Below are 21,985 nucleotides of genomic sequence, written 5' to 3'. Positions count from 1 at the left end.
ATGGATTACAGGCAACATCTGCACCGAGCTAAAGGCTAGAGCTGCCACTTTCAAGGAGCGGGACACTAATCCAGACACTTATAAGAAATACCGCTATGCCCTCAGACGAACCATCAATCAGGCAAAGCGTCAATACAGGACTAAGATTGAATCCTACTACACCGGCTCTGACGCTCATCGGATGTGGCAGGGCTCGAAAATATACAGACTACAAAGAGAAACCCCAGCCGCGAGCTGCCCAGTGACGCGAGCCTACCAGATGAGCTAAATGCCTTTTATGCTCGCTTCGAGGCAAGCAACACTCAAGCATGCATGAGAGCACCAGCTGTTCCGGACGACTGTGTGATCACTCTCTCCATAGCCGATGTGAGCAAGACCTTTAAACAGGTCAACATTCACAAAGCCGCGGGCCAGACGGATTACCAGGACGTGTACTCAAAGCATGCACGGACCAACTGGCAAGTGTCTTCACTGACATTTTCAACCCCTCCCTGACCGAGTCTGTAATACCTACATGTTTCAAATAGACCACCATAGTCCCTGTGCCCAAGAAAGCGAAGGTAACCTGCCTAATTTATTACCGCCCCGTAGCCCTCACGTCGGTAGCCATGAAGTGCTTTGAAAGGCTGGTCATGTTTCACATCAACACCATCATGCCGGAAACCCTAGACCCACTCCAATTCGCATACCGCCCCAACAGATCCACAGATGACGCAATCTCAATCGCACTTCCACACTGCCCTTTCCCACCTGGACAAAAGGAACACAAATGTGAGAATGTTGTTCATTGACAACAGCTCAGCGTTCAACACCATAGTGCCCACAAAGCTCATCACTACGCTAAGGACCCTGGAACTAAACACCTCCCTCTGCAACTGGATCCTGAACTTCCTGACGGGCCGCCCCCCAGGTGGTCAGGGTAGGCAACAACACATCTGCCACGCTGATCTTCAATACTGGGGCACCTCAGGGGTGCGTGCTTAGTCCCCTCCTGTACTCCTTGTTCACCCACGACTGCTTGGCCAAGCACGACTCCAACACCATCATTAAGTTTGCTGACGACACAACAGGCCTGATCACCGACAACGACGAGAGAGCCTATAGGGAGGAGGTCAGAGACCTGGCAGTGTGGTGCCAGGACAACAACCCCTCCCTCAATGTGAGCAAGACAAAGGAGCTGATCGTGGACTATGGGAAAAGGAAGGCCGAACAGGCCCTCATTAACATCGACAGGGCTGAAGTTGAGCGGGTCGAGAGTTTCAAGTTCCTTGGTGTCCACATCACCAACGAACTATTATGGTCCAAACACACCAAGACAGTTGTGAAGAGGGAACAACAACACCTTTTTCCCCTCAGGAGACTGAAAAGATTTGGCATGGGTTCCCAGATCCTCAAAAAGTTATACAGCTGCACCATCGAGAGCATCCTGACCAGTTGCATCACCGCCTGGTATGGCAACTGCTCTGCATCTGCCCGTAAGGCGCTACAGAGGGTAGTGCGTACGGCCCAGTACACCAAGCTTCCTGACATCCAGGACCTATATACTAGGCGGTGTCAGAGGAAGGTCCAAAAAATGGTCAAAGACTCCAGTCACCCAACTCATAGACTGTTCTCTCTGCTACCGCACGGTAAGCAGTACCGGAGCGCCAAGTCTAGGACCAAAAGGCTCCTTAACAGCTTCTACCCCCAAGCCATAAGACTGCTGAACAATTAATCAAATGGCCACCCGGACTATTCCTGAAAACTATTTATTGAACTGCATTGTTGGTTAAGGGCTTGTAAATTAGCATTTCACGGTAAGGTTAAAAAATAAATAATCTGATTTGATTTGAAGCTCATCACTAAGCTCAGGACCCTGGGACTAAACACCTCCCTCTTCAACTGGATCCTACGTTCCTCAAAATGTTCTACAGCTGCACCATTGCGAGCAATTTGACTGGTTGCATCACCGCTTGGTATGGCAACTGCAAGGCGCTACAGAGGGTAGTGCTTATGGCCCAGTACATCACTGGGGCCGAAACCGCTTCTACACCCGAGCCATCAGACCTACTAAATAGTTAAACAAATATCTACCCGGACTATCTGCACTTTACCCCTACCAATATGTACATATCTACCTCAATTACCTCGTACCCCATATCGACTCGGTACTGGTAACCTGTACAGTGCATATCGACTCGGTACTGGTAACCTGTACAGTGCATTGCATAAGTATTCATCCCCATTGCCGTGTTTCCTATTTTGTTGCATTACAACCTGTAATTTAAATTGATTTTTATTTGGATTTCATGTAATGGACATACACAAAATAGTCCAAATTGGTGAAGGTACAGTGGGGAGAACAAGTATTTGATACACTGCTGATTTTGCAGGTTTTCCTACTTACAAAGCAAGTAGAGGTCTGTAATTTTTATCATAGGTACACTTCAACTGTGAGAGACGGAATCTAAAACAAAAATCCAGAAAATCACATTGTATGATTTTTAAGTAATTAATTTGCATTTTATTGCATGACATAAGTATTTGATCACCTACCAACCAGTAAGAATTCCGGCTCTCACAGACCTGTTAGTTTTTCTTTAAGAAGCCCTCATGTTCTCCACTCATTACCTGTATTAACTGCACCTGTTTGAACTCGTTACCTGTATAAAAGACACCTGTCCACACACTCAATCAAACAGACTCCAACCTCTCCACAATGGCCAAGACCAGAGAGCTATGTAAGGACATCAGGGATAAAACTGTAGACCTGCACAAGGCTGGGATGGGCTACAGGACAATAGGCAAGCAGCTTGGTGAGAAGGCAACAACTGTTGGCGCAATTATTAGAAAATGGAAGAAGTTCAAGATGACGGTCAATCACCCTCGGTCTGGGGCTCCATGCAAGATCTCACCTCGTGGGGCATCAATGATCATGAGGAAGGTGAGGGATCAGCCCAGAACTACACGGCAGGACCTGGTCAATGACCTGAAGAGAGCTGGGACCACAGTCTCAAAGAAAACCATTAGTAACACACTACGCCGTCATGGATTAAAATCCTGCAGCGCACGCAAGGTCCCCCTGCTCAAGCCAGCGCATGTCCAGGCCCGTCTGAAGTTGGCCAATGACCATCTGGATGATCAAGGGGAGGAATGGGAGAAGGTCATGTGGTCTGATGAGACAAAAATAGAGCTTTTTGGTCTAAACTCCACTTGCCGTGTTTGGAGGAAGAAGAAGGATGAGTACAACCCCAAGAACACCATCCCAACCGTGAAGCATGGAGGTGGAAACATCATTCTTTGGGGATGCTTTTCTGCAAAGGGGACAGGACGACTGCACCGTATTGAGGGGAGGATGGATGGGGCCATGTATCGCGAGATCTTGGCCAACAACCCAACAACCTCCTTCCCTCAGTAAGAGCATTGAAGATGGGTCGTGGCTGGGTCTTCCAGCATGACAACGACCCGAAACACACAGCCAGGGCAACTAAGGTATGGCTCCGTAAGAAGCATCTCAAGGTCCTGGAGTGGCCTAGCCAGTCTCCAGACCTGAACCCAATAGAAAATCTTTGGAGGGAGCTGAAAGTCCGTATTGCCCAGCGACAGCCCCGAAACCTGAAGGATCCGTAGAAGGTCTGTATGGTGGAGTGGGCCAAAATCCCTGCTGCAGTGTGTGCAAACCTGGTCAAGACCTACAGGAAACGTATGATCTCTGTAATTGCAAACAAAGGTTTCTGTACCAAATATTAAGTTCTGCTTTTCTGATGTATCAAATACTTATGTCATGCAATAAAATGCAAATTAATTACTTAAAAATCATACAATGTGATTTTCTGGATTTTTGTTTTAGATTCAGTCTCTCACAGTTGAAGTGTACCTATGATAAAAAATTACAGACCTCTGAATGCTTTGTAAGTAGGAAAACCTGCAAAATCGGCAGTGTATCAAATACTTGTTCTCTCCACTGTATATGAAAAAAATAACTTGTTTCAAAAAATTCTACAAAATAAATAATGGAGAAGTGGTGCGTGCATATGTATTCACCCCCTTTGCTATGAAGCCCCTAAATAAGATCTGGTGCAACCAATTACCTTCAGAAGTCACATAATTAGTTAAATAAAGTCCACCTGTGTGCAATCTAAGTGTCACATGATCTGTCACATGATCTCAGTATATATACACCTGTTCTGAAAGGCCCCAGAGTCTGCAACACCACTAAGCAAGGGGCACCACCAAGCAAGCGGCACCATGAAGACCAAGGAGCTCTCCAAACAGGTCAGGGACAAAGTTGTGGAGAAGTACAGATCAGGGTTGGGTTATAAAATAATATCAGAAACTTTGAACATCCCACGGAGCACCATTAAATCCATTATTAAAAAATGGAAAGAATATGGCACCACAACAAACCTGCCAAGAGAGGGCCTCCCACCAAAACTCACGGACCAGGCAAGGAGGGCATTAAAAAGAGAGGCAACAAAGAGACCAAAGAAAACCCTGAAGGAACTACAAAGCTCCACAGCAGAGATTGGAGTATCTGTCCATAGGACCACTTTAAGCTGTACACTCCACAGCGCTGGGCTTTATGGAAGAGTGACCAGAAAAAAGCCATTGCTTAAAGAAAAAAATAAGCAAACACGTTTGGTGTTCGCCAAAAGGCATGTGGGAGACTCCCCAAACATATGGAAGAAGATACTCTGGTCAGATGAGACTAAAATAGAGCTTTTTGGCCATCAAGGAAAACGCTATGTCTGGTGCAAACCCAACACCTCTCATCACCCCGAGAACACCATCCCCACAGCATGATGCTGCCACCACCATGCTTCACTGTGGGGATGTTTTTCATCAGCAGGGACTGGGAAACTGGTCAGAATTGAAGGAATGATGGATGGCGCTATATACAGGGAAATTCTTGAGGGAAACCTGTTTCAGCCTTCTAGTTGAAAAATCTGTCAATGTGCACTTGAGCAAGGCACTTAACCCTAATTGCTCCTGTAAGTCGCTCTGGATAAGAGCATCTGCTAAATAACTTTTTATTTTATTTTTATAATCACCTTCCAGCAGTACAATGACCCTAAGCATACTGCTAAAGCAACACTTGAGTGGTTTTAGGGGAAACATTTAAATGTCTTGGAATGGCCTAGTCAAAGCCCAGACCTCAATCCAATTGAGAATCTGTGGTATGACTTAAAGATTGCTGTACACCAGCGGAACCCATCCAACTTGAAGGAGCTGGAGCAGTTTTGCCTAGAAGAATGTGCAAAAATCCCAGTGGCTAGATGTGCCAAGCTTGTAGTGACATACCCCATGAGACTTGCAGCTGTAATTGCTGCAAAAGGTGGCTCTACAAAGTATTGACTTTGGGGGGGTGAATAGTTATGCACGCTCAAGTTTTCAGTTTTTTGTATTATTTCTTGTTTGTTTCACTATAAAAATTATTTTGCATCTTCAAAGTGGTAGGCAAGTTATGTAAATCAAATGATACAAACCCCCAAAAAATCCATTTTAATTCCAGGTTGTAATGCTTCAAAATAGGAAAAATGCCAAGGGGGGTGAATACTTTCGCCATGGCAGTATGTTCAATCAGGAATTCCACGCTTCCTTTTTAGCCTTCTTAGACATAACTAACCCAGGGATATACTGGTATCCAAGACTATGAGTGCAAATCTAGGATCACTTTTGCTTTTCAGATCATGAAAAAGAAGACAGGGGGGACCATGTCAAGCATCTCATAGTAGGACTTATATTGGGTGTGTTTTTTAAGAAGTTGAACAGTTAATTTTTACAAAATGCTTAATTTTTTTACAGTTAGTCAAAATTCTAAATTTCTGACTGGATTTATAAATCTGGATGAAATAAAGACATCCTCTTTTTGTGCGTATGGACAATTTCTGGGATCTTTCATTTCAGCTCATGAAAAATGGGACCAACACTTTACATGTTGTGTTTATATTTTTGTTCAGTATATGAAAGTCATACAAACTGATTTATTTGGAAATTTGCGGAAAATTGTGCAACATTGTGGGAATGTTCTGTGCATCCTACAGTGCATTCGGAAAGTATTCAGACCCCTTGTCTTTTTCCAAATGTTGTTACGTTACAGCCTTATCTAAAATGTATTAAATTGTTTTTCTTCAGCATCAATCTACACACAATACCCCATAATGACAAAGCAAAAACTGTTTTTTATAATTTTTTGCACATTTATTAAAAATAAAAAACTGAAATATCACATTTACATAAGTATTCAGACCCTTTACTCAGTACTTTGTTTAAGCACCTTTGGCAGCGATTACAGCCTCAAGTCTTCTTTTGTATGACGCTACAAGCTTGGCACACCTGTATTTGGGGAGTTTCCCCCATTCTTCTCTGCAGATCCTCTCAAGCTCTGTCAGGTTGGATGGGGAGCGTCGCTGCACAGCTATTTTCAGGTCTCTCCAGAGATGTTCGATCGGGTTCAAGTCCGGGCTCTGGCTGGGCCACTCAAGGACATTCAGAGACTTGTCCCGAAGCCACTCCTGCGTTGACTTGGCTGTGTGCTTAGGGTCGTTGTCCTGTTGCAAGGTGAACCTTCGCCCCAGTCTGAGGTCTTGAGCACTCTGGAGCAGGTTTTCATCAAGGATATCTCTGTACTTTGCTCCGTTCATCTTTCCCTCGATCCTGACTGGTCTCCCAGTCCCTGCCGCTGAAAAACATCCCCACAGCATGATGCTGCCACCACCATGCTTCACCGTAGGTATGGTGGCAGGTTTCCTCCAGACGTGATGCTTGGCATTCAGGCCAAAGAGTTCAATCTTGGTTTCATCAGACCAGAGAATCTTGTTTCTCATGGTCTGAGAGTCCTTTACGTGTCTTTTAGCAAACTCCAACTGGGCTGTCATGTGCCTTTTACTGAGGAGTGGCTTCTGTCTGGCCACTCTACCATAAAGGCCTGATTGGTTGAGTGCTGCAGAGATGGTTGTCCTTCTGGAAGATTCTCCCATCTCCACAGAGGAACTCTGGAGCTCTGTCAGAGTGACCATCAGGTTCTTGGTCACCTCCCTGACCAAGGCCATTCTCCCCCGTTGCTCAGTTTGGCCGTGCGGCCAGCTCTAGGAAGAGTCTTGAGGGTTCCAAACTTCTTCCATTTAAGAATGATGGAGGCCACTGTGTTCTTGGGGACCTTCAAGGCTGCAGAAATGTTTTGGTACCCTTCCCCAGATCTGTGCCTCGACACAATCCTGTCTGAGCTCTATGGACAATTCCTTCAACCCCCATTGCTTGGTTTTTGTTCTGACATGCACTGTCAACTGTGGGACCTTATATAGACAGGTGTGTGCCTTTCCAAATCATGTCCAATCAATTGAAATTACCACAGGTGGACTCCAATCAAGTTGTAGAAACATCTCAAGGATGATCAATGGAAACAGGATGCACCTGAGCTCAATTTCGAGTCTCATAGCAAAGGGTCTGAATAGTTATGTAAATAAGGTATTTCTGTTTTTGATTTTTAATAAATGTGCAAACATTTCTAAAAGCCTGTTTTCGCTTTGTCATTATGGGGTATTGTGTGTAGATTGATGAGGATATTGTTTTATTTAATCAATATTAGAATAAGGCTATAACGTAACAAAATGTGGAAAAAGTCAAGGGGTCTTAATACTTGCTGAATTCACTGTATGTGAATATCTCAATAATATTCTTGCAACATTCCGGACAACTCCCATAACTTAATTAAATGTTCTGGGAACCTTTAAAGAACTTAGACCAGGTGTTCTGTAAACGTCCTTACAACATATGAATGAATTTAAACATGGTATGAGCTTTTTTTGTGTTTTGGGATCCTACCTTGTAATGTACCCACACTGTTCCCACAACCTAATTAAATGTTCTGGGAACCTTTAAATAACTCAGAAAGGCTGTTCTGTCAACATTCTTGCAACATCAAAGGAATGTTTTTTGCACCTTGATACAAACATTATCTGAATGTCAGCACAACTGGACAGTTTTAGTGTTTTGGGAATCTATCTGTTGTCATATCCCCACAATATTCCCACAACCTAAAGAAACATTCTGGGGACCTTTAAAGAACAGATGAAATGTGTTCAGGGAATGTTCTTGTCAAATCAGATGAATGTCTTTTGCTTTTTGCACCCTAAAATAAACATTGTAGAATCATCCGCAACACTGGACAGTTTTGGTGTTTTAGGAAGATATCTTTTGTGATGTCCCCACAATGTTCCCACCAGACTGTTCCCAAAACCTAATGAAACATTCTGGGAACCTTTAAAGAACAGACAAAATGTGTTCAGGGAACGCTCTTGTAACATCAGGTGAATGTTTTTTGCACTCTAAAATAAACATTGTAGAATCAGCCACACAACTGGATAGTTTTTGTGTTTTGGGAACATATATTTAGTGATGTCCCCACAATGTTGTCACCAAACTGTTCCCACAACCTAATGAAAGATTTTGGGAACCTTTAAAGGACAGATTAAATGTGTTCTAGGAACGTTCTTGCAACATTAGGCAAATGTTTTATAATCATCAGCACAACTGGTCAGTTTTTGTGTTATGAGAACATTTGCAGCGACTTAAAAAACATTTTGGGAACTTTCACAGAACCAATTTTGGTTTGCTGGGTTGTGTCTGCAGTAGTCAGCAGGTTTCACTGGATGTGTATTGTTTCCTGTTGCCGTGGAAAGCACTCACCCATGGTAGCTGTTACATTTATTTGCACTGTCCAGTTGTGCTGACTTTATTTAAACCTTCTGAACCATATCTGTGATCTGTGTCACTATTGTAAAGTGTATGCTTTAATACCTTATCACACTTCCACTCTTGCTTTGACTTCATCTTTTATTTTGATACAGCAGAGTGCTTTTTGGACTAGGTCAATCATGTATGTAGGGGTTGTTTTTATTTGGTTTTTCTAAATGAATATTATTTTACCATGTTACTGTATTATTTCAAAAAAATAAATGCAAATCTGTTTCTGTCATCAGAGTTTAACAGAGCTGTAATAAGAAAATATGTAATCGAGCTAAATGGTTCGGTCCATTTCTATTTGAGAATTACAAATGTTTTGGATTACTTTATTTTCACATGGTAGCTAACACACGTGCTGGTTGGACTGCAAGTTAGGGATACCCCAGTTAACCACATAGCCAACCTCTTTCTGACACATAGGCCTACTTATCTGCAATAAGTTAGGTCACTTCTATTGTGTATGTTTACAGAAATGGATCCTGTAGGTATAGGCCAGATCCATGACTACTAACATGACCTTAGCTCTACATGTCATACTTTTGAATTAATGTTACAGTAGTCAGTGTATTGTATGGTATCTGTGGAAGCGGGTCAAAGGTAAACGTGAAGAGTCCTCTCTTCTGTGGACGCGGAGAAACCGGGCATGATAATATTAGTGGTAATCCTCCAGTGGGGTGTGTGTGTGTGTGTGTGTGTGTGTGTGTGTGTGTGTGTGTGTAAGATTGAGCATATTTAGAGCGTGCGACTTTACTTCTTCATTTTTATACAGTGTGTGTAAGATTGACACGTTTTTGATTTGTGAATAGCATCGTAGGCATTGTACTACCCTAACTATCCATGTGAATGTTCCTTTCATGAGCATACCCTAGTACCTTAAGGCAAACACAGGTTGTGGAGGCATGCTGTGTCATCTAAAACAGTTGAACGGTGCAAAAAAATGAAATGTGTGTCAGAAATATTTGACTTATCTTGCTTGGCGTTCAGTTGGAACCAACTAAGAAAATGACAGTGTGACAGTTAGGTTATGTAAATGTCAGTGACAGAGGCTCTAAACCTGTGTTTTTCACTTTGAGTGTTGAACCCAGATGCCACTGCGGTTGAGCTCTACCTCTGGTATCACCGCTTCACACTTCTTCATGACACACAACAGAGTGGCCAGGTTTGCAGCGTAGCAGCAGATACAGGATGTGTGGTCTGTTAAACCACAAGAGGGTGTTACAACTAGGCTCCCCTTTTCTCGTGCCCGGGCTTTCTAGCTTTACGACACACACCCAACGTTTCACACACTGTGCAGATAGGTGTTTACCAGATAATTCACAGATATGTACTGTTAAGAAGAAAACCGACATGAACACCTTTACAGATAGTTTAACTTTAGAAATAAAACAAATTGTTGCACCATTTGAAAAAGTTATATAAAGCATAATTATCAGTACACCAATGGTTGAGTTGGTTAACTCTTTATTGTATACCCACAAACACACACTCACCATCATTGCTATGCTAGGCCTAGTTTCGAGGCAACAGTAGGGCCTACCTGAGAATGCAAAGACCATCTTTATACTGCATTTAATTGACTGCTTGGTGGGTATCCTAGTCCATAACCACATTCCAGGAAACATCCAATGTCGTGGTAATGTAGAGCTATAAATGGGAATTTTCTAACAAATGTCATGCAATTCTACTAACATTTTTCAATTTTATAACACATTTCATGCAATTCTACATATTTTGCCATGGGGCAGAGAGAAACAAATTGAAGTTTTGCAACCTGGGGCCCGCTTTTCTTTGCTTATGCCTGGAGCCGGACCTGCATGGAACATTTGGACCAGTATAAAGGTGAGTAGGAGCAGTGCTACATGATAACCAGGGAGCTGTAAAATACCAGCTACGCTGTCTATGTTTTTGTGGTCCAGGATGCTTGGTTGTCTTTTTCCTAAAACATCCTGTTCTTCCTTATCTTCTTTCTCTGGTCAATAGGTTCGTCCAACATGTAAAAATATCAATGTGGTAAAGAATCAAGAATGAGCTCAAAAGTAAAATAAAATACTGAGTTATAGATGTTATATTTCATATTGATTTAAAATAAATTGATGTTATGGGTGAGAAACTGACTAGCACTTTGGTGTTGATGAAACAGATACTGTATATGCTGGTATGTGCAGCACTAGAACGGTGTTTGATGTTTCAATCTCTCTCTCTCTCTCTCTCTTCTCTCTTCTCTCTCTCTCTCTCTCTCTATCTCTCTCTCTCTCTCTCTCTCTCTCTTCTCTCTTCTCTCTTCTCTCTCTCTCTCTCTCTATCTATCTATCTATCTATCTATCTATCTATCTATCTATCTATCTATCTATCTATCTATCTATCTATCTATCTATCTATCTATCTATCTATCTATCTATCTATCTATCTATCTATCTATCTATCTATCTATCTATCTATCTATCTATCTATCTATCTATCTATCTATCTATCTATCTATCTATCTATCTATCTATCTATCTATCTATCTATCTATCTATATAATTCTTAGAAACACTGCCTAGTCATACATTTCCTCATGGAAATTGAGATAAAATTTCACACATCGGATGTAAAGAGCCCTCCAAAAGAGCCCTTAATTCATACGATCTGTAGTCTGTTTCAACTGAAACCGCGACTCAGCAAAGACGAGCAGCGGATATGGAGGGTGCAGACAAGTCAAAGTATAGCGGTGGAAGGTCCAAATGACAAGCCTGCCAATGGTGGACGTAGGAATTAGGAATGTAAAATGAATGCTCAGGAATTGTCACACACACACACGCAAACTAATCTCACTACAGTAGTGGCGCTGTTTAAAGCGGTGGGTGTTCCTCAGAGCAATCAATTAGGCGTCCGTGCTGCTTTCATGCCGCCGGTAGACAGACAGTTTTATTAGTGGGGGTAATTACGCGGTCTAGATGGGGGGAGCCGGACGGCAGCTACTCAGCTACTACCGACGAACCTCAGCCTCACATTACTGCTCACATCAATGTCTTCATTTGATGACTTCAAACAGCCAAACGTGCTCTTTTCCTTGCTTCTAGGGCTTTGATAGCTCAGGTGTCCTCTTTTATCTAGAACACATCAGTCTTTTCCTGTTGCAGAGCCCAGGCCGTCCCAGATCAGTGATTATAGGATCATTTCCTGTCTGGATGATGGGACAGGGGACAGTACTGTACACAGAGGAGGCGAGGAGAGACGTTGTCTTAATGTTGTTTAAATGTGTTACTGTAACTTCACCAAGATCTGCTCAATCAGGCTGTCCGGTGAAGTGGTAGTTGCAGGTCTAGCGGCCACCGTGATGTGTGAGTGTGTTGGTTGTGAAGTTAAAAAGTCAAAACACATCAGAGATGAAAGTAGTCTACACCCGTCCTGTCGTGCTTACTGGTGTAACTGACGTTTGTTATGACTATAAAGCCACCAATTTATCCTTTAATGTCAGGGCCTTATAGGGTGAATCAGACACATATTCAGTTTGTGTTGTCTCCTATATATGAGAGTTGGTGATTGAAAAGTACCAGATAGAAACATAGCTGTGGGAAGTAGGGGTGCTGAGGGTGCTGCAGCACCCCCTGAAAAATAAAAAAAGTAAAAAATACATAAACAAATATTATTAAAAATAAAATAAAAGTAGTGCACTGGGCCTTTACTAGTATTAGTGAACCGATATAGACATCTGCAGCGCAGACAAAATAATGTTTCAGCATCTTCGCTTTGGCAAAAAAGGTAGATGTATAATTAAGAACAGTATCTTGCAGGATTCAATATTTGGAATTGTAAGAGTTGTTGCCCTGTCCCTTTCTCTGGGATTGTCCTTCTAATAGAATCCAGAAAGAACAAAACCCTGTCCTCAAACATTTACATAAAAAGGTGCAAAACTATGGGCAAAGACACAAAATATCCACATCAAATTAAGTATTTTCTACCATCCTTACAAACCACTTAACGTAAATGTACATTACTGTATTGTAAATAGGCTGGTCATCTAGGTTTGTACCTGTAGACGTTCCATCACCATGAAGAAAAACAATGCGCAATATTGTAACTGAGTACATTGAGACATCAAGTGGTTTGTAATGATGTGGTGTGATGATGTAGCTCAGTTGGTAGAGCATGGTGCTAGCAATGCTAAGGTTTTGGGTTCAATTCCAACAGGGGACCAGAATGAAAAAGTATAAAAATGTATGCGCTCACTACTGTAAATTGCTCTGGATAAGAGCATCTTGTAAAAGGAATGAATAGACCATTTCAGTTTTCACATAGAAATTAGTTGCATTTGCAAATGTTTTCTAAATCCCCCCCAAATCGCAGCATGCCCACCCCCAAACTACTTCCCGCGGCTATGGATAGAAAGCAGAGTATCACCTTTTTCTTCCCTGTGTGCTTAATCTGTCTCACCTTGGTAAACAAGCAAAGACTTACCTCTCTTTGAACGAGTGATGAAACGCCACAGATTTCTCTCAGGCACAGGGCACAGAGGACCCTTGCTGTATGTTAACAAATATTTTGGGGGGCTTAGTCCCATAGCTAGTGTCAAGCTGTGTTGTATCTTGGATCAGTGTTGTGCAGCTGGTCCCCTTCGTTCCAGTATTGATCTAATATGGTTAAAGTGTTTGGCCCGATCTCCCTCTGTTTCTATGGTATCATATGTCCTTCACTGGAGACCTATGACATCATCAACCTGCAGCGGGGCCCTTAAGTCTTGTATTCATTATGTTGTGATTCATGGGATGCTCTCCTTGTATGTGTACAGGGGAATGTTTTTCACATTCAAAAGCTAGGTGCTTGGTAACAGCATGCATTGCTGTAGGACATACAGTGAGGGAAAAAAGTATTTGATCCCCTGCGGATTTTGTACGTTTGCCCACTGACAAAGACATGATCAGTCTATAATTTGAATGGTAGGTTTATTTGAACAGTGAGAGACAGAATAACAACAAAAAAATCCAGAAAAACGCATGTCAAAAATGTTATAAATTGATTTGCATTTTAATGAGGGAAATAAGTATTTGACCCCTCTGCAAAACAAGACTTAGTACTTGGTGGAAAAACACTTGTTGGCAATCACAGAGGTCAGACGTTTCTTGTAGTTGGCCACCAGGTTTGCACACATCTCAGGAGGGATTTTGTTCCACTCCTCTTTGCAGATCTTCTCCAAGTCATTAAGGTTTCGAGGCTGACGTTTGGCAACTCGAACCTTCAGCTCCCTCCACAGATTTTCTATGGGATTAAGGTCTGGAGACTGGCTAGGCCACTCCAGGACCTTAATGTGCTTCTTCTTGAGCCACTGTGTGTTTTGGGTCATTGTCATGCTGGAATACCCATCCACGACCCATTTTCAATGCCCTGGCTGAGGGAAGGAGGTTCTCACCCAAGATTTGACGGTACATGGCCCCGTCCATCGTCCCTTTGATGCGGTGAAGTTGTCCTGTCCCCCTTAGCAGAAAAACACCCCCAAAGCATAATGTTTCCACCTCCATTTTTGACTGTGGGGATGGTGTTCTTGGGGTCATAGGCAGCATTCCTCCTCCTCCAAACACGGCGAGTTGAGTTGATGCCAAAGAGCTCAACTTTGGTCTCACCTGACCACAACACTTTCACCCAGTTCTCCTCTGAATCATTCAGATCTTCATTGGCAAACTTCAGACGGCCCTGTATATGTGCTTTCTTGAGCAGGGGGACCTTGCGGGCGCTGCAGGAATTCAGTCCTTCACGGCATAGTGTGTTACCAATTGTTTTCTTGGTGACTATGGCCCCAGCTGCCTTGAGATCATTGACAAGATCCTCCTGTGTAGTTCTGGGCTGATTCCTCACCGTTCTCATGATCATTGCAACTCCACGAGGTGAGATCTTGTATGGAGCCCCAGACCGAGGGAGATTGACAGTTCTTTTGTGTTTCTTCCATTTGCGAATAATCGCACCAACTGTTGTCACCTTCTCACCAAGCTGCTTGGCGATGGTCTTGTAGCCCATTCCAGCCTTGTGTAGGTCTACAATCTTGTCCCTGACATCCTTGAAGAGCTCTTTGGTCTTGGCCATGGTGGAGAGTTTGGAATCTGATTGATTGATTGCTTCTGTGGACAGGTGTCTTTTATACAGGTAACAAACTGAGATTAGGATCACTCCCTTTAAGAGTGTGCTCCTAATCTCAGCTCGTTACCTGTATAAAAGACATCTGGGAGCCAGAAATCTTTCTGATTGAGAGGGGGTCAAATACTTATTTCCCTCATTAAAATGCAAATCAATTTATAACATTTTTGACATGCGTTTTTCTGGATTTTTTTGTTGTTATTCTGTCTCTCACTGTTAAAATAAACCTACCATTAAAATTATAGACTGATAATTTCTTTGTCAGTGGGCAAACATACAAAATCAGCAGGGGATCAAATACTTTTTTCCCTCACTGTAGTTCACAGGTCTCATCAGTCTTTGGTAGCCATCGATCATATGGTCTCTGTTGGTTATCTTTTGCTGTGCGGATTTGTAAACTGACAGAGTATCACAGGTACAATACCTTAATGGCTTCTGCTGTCCACCTCCCTCAAGTTTTCACAGATAACATGGATCTGGTCAGTTTTTAGCTGTGAGCCACAGTGTAGTGGAGCCACAACTGGTCTGCCCATTTTTACCGAGTCTGGCACTGCCTGTAATGGTAACTTTTTAGCTCATACGCGTACACAACTGGACAGTTGCACATAGGCCTAAATCTTATATTTTCTCAGGGTTTCTGCAAGCACAGCAAAGCATGGTGTAAAAGACGGGATAGACAATTACCAAAAATCCCCTTACAATCAGTAACTGTGATTTATAGTCATAATCACACTTTCCAACTCTAGTTATTGTTGAAATGTCTTTCACCTCTTTCAAGATTAGTTAACAAGCACCAGATTTCTCAGTGAAACGGTTTCAAAAGGATGTGCAACCAAGCAAATTGTGTCACTCCCTGTGTTTGGCTGTCTGAGATTTATTTTGAGTGCCTACGATTATATTTGTGTCTTTTCCATGTAAGTCAGAGTACTTTTTTTCAATACCGTGAAGTAGCGTGACTTATCACACTCAGGTCTGATAAGACACAAGCTAAGGTGAGTTTAGCAACAGTTGCATCTATGGTATTTTCTTCTTCTACTATAACCACTTCCTTTTCAACGATTCTTCTTCACATGATTCACTTCTTTACATGAATCGTGCAGTGCTTGAGTGCAGGAACACACCTGTTTTTTTCTGTTCTCTTTTCCCCCCCAATATTGTTCATCAAACCCCTCAACAACACCCAGGAACCTCACCCTTTAACATAGAATGAGTAATCGAGGTCTCCTTGCATGGTGTGTCTATTTTGCAGACAATACCAGGAGGTCCCAACATACGTTACATTTTTGTGGTACAGCTCACAGAAAGTCCATCTGTTTGTCGGAATGGGATAAATAAAACATAATCCATCACATTCTTAGTTCTCTGTTTGGTGTTCTGACCTTTGTTTTCCTATGGAAAGGAAGTGTAGAATGATGGACTCTGTGACTTACTGGAGTGTGGTGATGCCCTAGAGCCAGAAAAACAAGGATGTTTGACAGTGGTTCATTTTTAGGACTGTTCTACCAGCCTCCTTTGTCACTAATTCATTGTTATCCCTCCTCCTCTCACTGACTCTTGTCCTGTTTAGCCATACCACCCACCGATTCACTACACAGCTTCAACTCATCATCTCCACACAGTCATGACAATGTAATCGCAAGGTGCCATTGAAGAGAAGATTAAAAAGAGATAGAAGAGAGGGGGGAAAAAGGGGAGGAAAGCACACACAGAGTAACATTGATGTTGTGCAAGGACCCATTCTTTCTCATGCTGTGAGTAAACACACAGTAAGGCTGCTTTGTGAGTGACACTGAGAGAAAAGAGAGCAGCCAGACAGAAAACAGTTGAGCTGAGTAGTGTAAAGCCTTTTCAAATGAGTCAAATTCTCTCTCTGGTTTAGAAGAAGTGGAACATATTTTATTGCAAAGGGCTGATTAGTGGTTTGAGACTCGCCAGTAGCACCTGCTGTTTTGTTTGGAGCTAGTCTCCCAAGAGGAAGTGTCAGGGATCCAAACCCCCTTCTGCAAAACCCCCAGTCTTTACAGGCAGTCATTACCCAGAGTACTCCACCACAGACAGGGCCCAGGGACAGGGCCAACCATAATCACCCTGTGGATGCCAGCTACTTGGAATGGAACCTGCTGGGATAGAAGTAGGGCTGTTCTGTTGGAGGCCTGCAGCGGGGGACTGGGGTCAAGTCCATTTGTCAGTTCAGGAGATCAGTTGAAATCATTTAAATTAGTCAAATGATTGAAAAGTGCCATTTAATTAGATCAGGATTAGTCAATTCTTCAATTGGAATTTTGATTTACTTCCTGAGAATAGACCGCAACCCTGTTGCACAGTTATGACTACAGAATGAGGCATTTTGATTTACTTCCTGAGAATAGACCGCAACCCTGTTGCACAGTTATGACTACAGTATGAGGCGTCCCGGCTATTTTGTTTGTTTTTAAAATAGCTTACCCACCGCCACCAACTACTACTGTTTTTTCCACTTTCATCTCAGCTTGGTAGAATGGTTTGATAACACCAGTTGGCTCCCGCACAAGTCTTTTTAGTGAAGGCTGCCTTTGACTGTGCACCATGAGACTATTCTATGATGAACATTCCATAGGTTGGAATACATTTTTAACGCATAGGCTAGCCTTAGTCATCTCTCCTCCCTGTGTGTTTCTCTAGTTATTAACCATTCTGTAACCAGGAAAGTCATTTAAGAACATGTTCTCATTCACAATAACGGACAAGAGGCCTAAACAGCTGAAGAGTTCAAATAAAAGAGTGGTAATACCATGGTAATGAAAGGAGGACAAGCAGTAAGACAACCTGTAGTCACTGAGGCAGCGTTTACTGTTGTGGGTAACAGCTGGAGGATATGCAAGCACTGACAAGTAGAGGCTTCCACAGGCTGGTACAGAGAGAGGACCTGTAGTTGTATGGGCCAACCGCAAAGATCCATCTCTATCCCTGAGGCTTCATATATGGCTGGTTAGAGGACAGACCTCGTTTTTAATTGGCACTCAACCGTAATGTGAAAGTTCAAAGGGTCAGGTAGGAGTTGTTTTGGTTGGTTTGAGACAAACAAGGCCTTAATGTGCCAAAAGGGAGCAACAGGTGCGCTTCTCGAGGTTGTATGCCTTGGTTGGGTGCTCTGCCTTCAGAATTTCTCAGGTAAGGACCTCAGTGTTTTCTCTATACTTTCTCCCTAGGTGGGGCACATACTGTAGGCCCGAAAACATCTTCCTGGGGAGCACAGTAAGGTTTTCAACTGAAACCACTAGTCATTTGGTCGGGGTCAGCTGAACTAGTTGACAGTGGGGTTTGGTAGTGGGGCATGGCAACCTGCCCAAGTCCTGGTTGGAGAAACCCTGCATGTATACAGGTGATTTTTGTAATTTACAAATGTATATGTGAGTCTGTATATGTGAGAGTATGTTGGATCTGTATAAACACTTGGATGTTTCGGACTGTATAGTACATATGTTAACATACAGTATGAGAGTGAAAGCATCTGGCTGTATAGCATTCAAACACAACTGAATCCAGGGCTCATTGGCCTTGCAAACAAAGCCTGGGATTGGCGTCCCATAGAGAGCTAAGAGAGGAGAGGAGGGTTGTGGAGTGAGGAGTGGGGAGTCAGGGAGAGAAGGGTACAAGGAGGAGGGGTGGAATGGGGATTGCTCCATCCTGGCTGTCAGTTGACAGCTCCACATCTGCAGCACATTAGGTCCCCTCGCATGATGAAACCAGGGAGGGCCTGCCATTGCCCCCCCTTCTCCGGAGCCAATCGACAGCCAGGAGCCTGGAGGAGACGCCCCCCCCCCCATCCTCCCCCCCCCCGCCCGCCCCACACACACACACACTTTGCTCGCTTGCTGACAGCTGTGTGGGTTTCCCCCTCTGTAACCATGACGACCTGTATCCTCACAAAACAAACCCTCACTCGCGCCTCCCTTACTCATCTGGCCCTCCTCACTCACTCCCTCTCCCTTCTTTTTCTAGCTCTTTTCTCCAGAATGTTACTTCATACTGTATGTATCTGTGTGGCGAGCGTCTCTTGACGTCTCAGTGAAGTCACTCCACATAGTTATCAGACAGATGGCGGTGAGCTAATTCTCTCTATGGCTAATTAGCTAATTCTCTCTGTGGACAACATTACTCCCTCTATGTCACACCAGTCATTTAACAACACTGTTCACTCCTTTTCCCGCATCATGCGTAGTAACATACTGTACGTATTTACTCATTTGATAGACTTTGTAAACCATGAGCTGACCATATCAAGCAGGACGTGTCTCTGGTGGGAATTTAGACTTGTTATTGTTTTTTATGAGTCTTGATTGGAAACTCCATTTATACAAGATGCATTAACCCATAACTACCTAACAAATCACAGTAATTCGTTTTGAGATGAGATACTAAAGTACAAATCAGTGTTTGGAACTGAAGGTAGATGTGTGATGTTTTTGCTGCAGGGCTTGCGGTTCTTAGAAATGTGTCGATTCTCACCAGGAAGGCAGAGTACAGAGAAGCTGAGAGTTGGGTGTGTGTGCAGGGAGTGTTGAGGGGGCCATCTGCACAGTACACACCACACTGGTAGGCCACACCTGCCACAACCCACAACAACAGTGTCACCTAGCCTGCCTGCCTTCAGAGTCAAGGTCCACTGTGGCTTTTAAAGTTGAAGAAAAGGGAGTGTGAACCTGTGCACGCGTGGTAAAATAAACCTGTGCAAAAGTACTTTTGTTTGTGAGTATAATTTGTTGTTTATGACAAACCAAAGAAATGTTAACCGTTTTTAAGGGACTCATGTTATGAAAGGTTGTGACATCTAATGCTGAACTTTCTCTTTTTCATTGGTCTTCATGAGTAATGTCTTTTGAGCTTCATGAAATCTATGCATCCTGCTAAATCACTTTTTAAAGCTACTGTTTACAGGCCTCCTGGGCCGTATACAGCGTTCCTCACTGAGTTCCCTGTATTCCTATCGGACCTCGTGGTCATGGCAGATAATATTCTTATTTTTGGTGACTTCAATATTCACATGGAGAAGTCCGCAGACCCACTCCAAAAGGCTTTCGGAGCCATCATTGATTCAGTGGGTTTTATTCTAAATGTCTCGGGACCTACGCATTGCCACAATCATATCCTGGATCTAGTTTTGTCCTCTGGAATAGATATTGTGGACTATCAGAGACCACCATCTTATTACGTTTGCAGTCGCAACAAATAATTCGCTCAGACCCTAACCAAGGATTATCAAAAGCTGCGCTGTAAATTATTGGACAACCCAAAGATTCCTAGATGCCCTTCGAGACTCTCTCCACCTACCCAAGGACGTCGGAGTACAAACATCTGTTAACCACCTAACCGAGGATCTAAACTTAACTTTGTGTAATACCCTAGATGCAGTCACACTGCTAAAAACAAGAAACATTTGTCACAAGAAACTTGCACCCTGGTATAGAGAAAATATCCGAGCCCTGAAGCAAGCTTCCAGAAAATTGGAACTGAAATGGCACTCCACCAATTTGGAAGTATTCCGACTAGCTTGGAAAGACAGTTCTGTGCAATATCAAAAATTCCTCACTGCTGCTCGATCAGCTTACTTTTCCAACCTAATTGAGGAGAATAAAAACTGAGTCTGCACAGAACTGCCAGGATCTCGGATCAATGGAGACACTAAAGTTTTTTAATCCTGTATCTCTCGACACATTCACGAAAATAGCCATGGTCTATTCCAATTAAACTACTGAAAGAGCTATTTCCTGTGCTTGGCCCTCCTATGTTGAACATAATAAATGGCTCCCTATCCTCCAGATGTGTACCAAACTCACTAAAAGTGGCAGTAATAAAGCCTCTCTTGAAAAAGCCAAACCTTGACCCGGAAAAATACATATACTGTATATTTGCCTACAGTATATAGAATCTACCATTCCTTTCAAAATTTTTATAAAAGGCTGTTGCTCAGCAACTCACTGTCTTCCTGAAGACAAATGTATATGAAACACTCAAGTCTGGTTTTAGATCACATCATAGTACTGAGACCGCACTGGTGAAGGTGGTAAATTACCTTTTAATGGCATCAGACCAAGGCTCTGCGTCTGTCCTTGTGCTCCTAGACCTTAGTGCCACTTTTGACTCCATCGATCACCACATTCTATTGGAGAGATTGGAAACCCTTATTGGTAGGTTTCAGTGTTCCTCAAGGTTCTGTTTTAGGACCCTTATTGTTTTCACTATATATGCTACCTCTTGGTGATGTCATTCGGAAACACAATATCAACTTTCACTGCTATGCAGACGACACACAGCTGTACATTTCGATGAAACATGGTGAAACCTCAAAATTGTCTACCCTGGAAGCCTGTGTTTCAGACATAAGGAAGTGGATGGTGGCATATTTTTTACTTTTAAACTCGGACAAAACAGAGATGCTAGTTCTAGGTCCGAAGAAACAAAGAGATCTGCTGTTTGATCTGACAATTAATCTTGATGATTGTACAGTCATCTCGAATAAAACTGAGAAGGACCTCAGTGTTACTCTGGACCCTGATCTCTCTTTTGACGAACATATCAAAAATATTTCAAGAGCAGCTTTTTTCCATCTTTGTAACATTGCAAAAATCTTTAAACTGTTTGTAAAAAAATTATGCAGAAAAGCTAATCCATGCTTTTGTCACTTCAAGATTAGACTACTGCAATGCTCTACTCTCTAGCTACTCGGATAAAGCACAAAATAAACTTCAGCAAAAAATGTTATCATATTACTCCAGTGCTAGCCACTGGCTTCCTGTTAAGGCTAGGGATGATTTCAAGGTTTTACTGCTAAACTACCAAGCATTACATGGACTTGCTCCTACCTATCGCTCCGATTTGGTCCTGCCATACATACCTACCTGTATGCTACGGTCACAAAATGCAGGCCTCCTTATTGTTCTTATAATTGGCAGGCTTTTTTCGCTATACACTGACGTGATCTTCCTGTCAGGTTTTGCGCCCCCTTCAGGCTTGTGTGGTGGGGGAGATCTTTGTTGGTTTTACTCTGCCTTGTCTCAGGGTAGTAAGTTGGTGGTCTGTTGATATCCCTCTGGTGGTGTGTGGGCTGTGCTTTGGCAAAGTGTGTGGGGTTATATCCTGCCTGGTTGACCCTGTCCGGGGATATCGTCAGACG

The 21,985-nt window shown here is 42.9% G+C and overlaps 1 long non-coding RNA gene across 1 annotated transcript in view; it reads left to right on the top strand.

Annotated features, from left to right (window-relative positions):
• The window catches only part of LOC311136954, a 58,941-nt gene that overhangs the window by 32,995 nt on the left and 3,961 nt on the right, over positions 1-21,985 (top strand). The window lies entirely within an intron of this gene.

Source organism: Coregonus lavaretus (assembly GCF_964263955.1).
Source record: "Coregonus lavaretus genome assembly, chromosome: 11".
Lineage (NCBI taxonomy): Eukaryota > Metazoa > Chordata > Actinopteri > Salmoniformes > Salmonidae > Coregonus > Coregonus lavaretus.
The sequence above is the reverse complement of the archived record's forward strand: the minus strand, read 5'-3'. Positions and strand labels throughout refer to the sequence as shown.